This window comes from Vespa crabro, chromosome 10 (genome assembly GCF_910589235.1).
Source record: "Vespa crabro chromosome 10, iyVesCrab1.2, whole genome shotgun sequence".
Taxonomy (NCBI): domain Eukaryota; kingdom Metazoa; phylum Arthropoda; class Insecta; order Hymenoptera; family Vespidae; genus Vespa; species Vespa crabro.
The window spans coordinates 6,476,992-6,479,491 of NC_060964.1; the positions used below are offsets into that span (position 1 = coordinate 6,476,992).

Genomic DNA, 2,500 nt, shown 5'->3' on the forward strand with positions numbered 1-2,500 from the left:
GAATATCGATATTTGGATTTATATTCTCTTTTTTCTTTTTTCTTCTTTTTTTTCTTTTTTCTTCTTTTTTTTCTTTCCCACGCGTAAAATTTTCCAACGAAAACACGTCTCGAGTTTTGTCAAGGAGTGTCTTTCGGGGAGAAAAAAAAAAAAAAAGAAAGAAGAAAAAAAAAATGTCTTTAAATTCATTCCGATAAAGACGAGACATATCATGCATACAATACATAACATAACACACACACGTGACATACATATATATATATATATATATATATATATATGTATATATATATATAAGATACATATGTATGGTAACAAGTTTCCACGTGTCTCATTTAAATCAAATGCCAAGATTGTCAACGATGATTATCATCCATTAATTAACCGTCACACTTAACTCGGATCAAGTCGACAGTACAGAGAAATGTCAACCGATAATGAGAACGAGGAGGATTCGCTCGATTGCAACTGCAATGATCCGGATAATGCTTCGACATCTCTCTCACACCTTCTCTTTCTATCTATCTATCTATCTATCCATCTCTCTCTCTCTCTCTCTCTCTCTGTCTCTCTCTCTCTCTCTTTCTCTTTCACGTTCTCATCGAATTGCAGACATATCTGTACGAACGATCGATTAGCTTCCTACCGACGACGACATTCGCACTTCTCTATCCGATCGATTGAATATGATAACAAGGTCTCACGCGTACGATCGAATTTTATAGATTAAATTTTTATAATTCTTTCTACGTTCCTATTTACGAGGAACTCGAAATTTGTTGTTTTTCTTTTCCTTTTTTTTCCTGTTTCTTTTTCTTTTTTTTTCGCCTGAAAAATTCCTCCAAAAAGAATTTCCGACCGCTCCCGACACCGACGCTGCTAAAAAAAAAAAAGGAAAAGGAGGTAGAAAAAAAAAAAAAATAGGAAAATAATTCGTTCGACGACAGGACGTAAATAATGATAGGAAAAAGAAATATTAAAAGAGGAGAAGAAGAAGAAGAAGAAGAAGAAAAGAGGGAAATAAGGAGAGAGAAAAAATGAAAAAGAAATAAAACAAAAAAAGAAAAATCTATTAAAATTATCGTACTGTTATTCTGTTTATCTGCGCGTATATATCTCTGCGTGTACGTGTATGCATACTTTTTGACCTACTTCGATAATTTGATTTACCTTTTCCAAATATAAGTTATTAACTTAGATACGATATGTAATCACAAGGTTCTCTTTCTCTCTTTGTCTCTCTCTCTCTCTCTCTCTCTCTCTCTCTATATATATATATATATATATATATATATATTTTCCTTTTCAATTAATTTCAATCCGACGATCCTCGTTTCAAATTGACACAAACCAATCCGATTTTAATCGGTACTCGTAAGATTTCGAATAAATAGAATCATTCGATAAAAAAAAAAAAAAAAAGAAAAAAGAAAAAAGAAAAAATAGAAAAGGAAAAGAAAAACAATTTCGAGTTCAAATCTCCGTTCTCATTTCGTGTAAACGTTGAAGGGAATGGAAAAAGAGAGAGAGAAAGAGAAAATAAAAAATAGAAAAAGAAACCTGACAAATTCCAATGGCCGTAATTGATCGAATTCAATGATTTCGAAAACGCGCACGCGCACAGATACACGTACACGTAAACGCAGATTACGTACAAAGGAAAATAAATAAATTAAAATATAAATCAATGAATAAACAAATAAATAAATAAATAAATAATTAAATGAATAATGTAATAAATGAAAATAAATAAATAAATAAATAAATAAATAAATAAATAAGCAAATAAATAAAATCAAAATCAGAGTCAAAAGTAAAATTAAAATTTTTTAAATTGTCATAGATATAACGTTATATGAATACCTTCGGCAGAAAAAGAGAGAGACAGAAAGAGAGAGAGAGAGAGAGAGAGAGAGAGAGAGAGAGAGAGAGAGAGAGAGAGAGAGAGAGAGAGAGAGAGAGAGAGAGGCTAGGCGACAACCTAGCTTAAAGCTTTTTAACTCGATAACTGACTAAGCGACTATAGGGCGAGACACTACTCGCGTGCATTTATGTACCTTATTCGCGTGTCTGGAACGCGCGGCACTTACCCGTGCTCTGCTTCGTTCTTAAGAGCGAGCCTAAAGCATAGGGCGAAAGGAGAGAGAAAAAAGAAAAGAAAAAAAAAAAAAAAAGACAAAAAAAAAAGAGAGAGAAGAAAGAACAGAAAAATAAAAAAAAAGTCAGTCGGACGGACAGACAGACAGACAGATAGATAGATAGAGAAAATGAGAATGTACAGTCAACTTATTTTAAACTTCGCAAACTTCGCAAACTTCCGACATGTGATGACAATACAATAGTTTCGTATATACATACAAAATAAGTAAATAAATAAACAAATAAATAAATAAAAGGAGAAATGAAAGAGAGAGAGAGAGAGAGAGAGAGAGAGAGAGAGAGAGAGAGAATTATGTCTCGCAAGAACTGAAACCTTCTTTCATAGTCTCTCTCACAAACC

The 2,500-nt window shown here is 32.3% G+C and overlaps 1 long non-coding RNA gene across 16 annotated transcripts in view; it reads right to left on the reverse strand.

Annotated features, from left to right (window-relative positions):
• The window catches only part of LOC124427276, a 36,573-nt gene that overhangs the window by 8,763 nt on the left and 25,310 nt on the right, over positions 1-2,500 (reverse strand). The gene's annotated exons all lie outside the window — the stretch shown is intronic.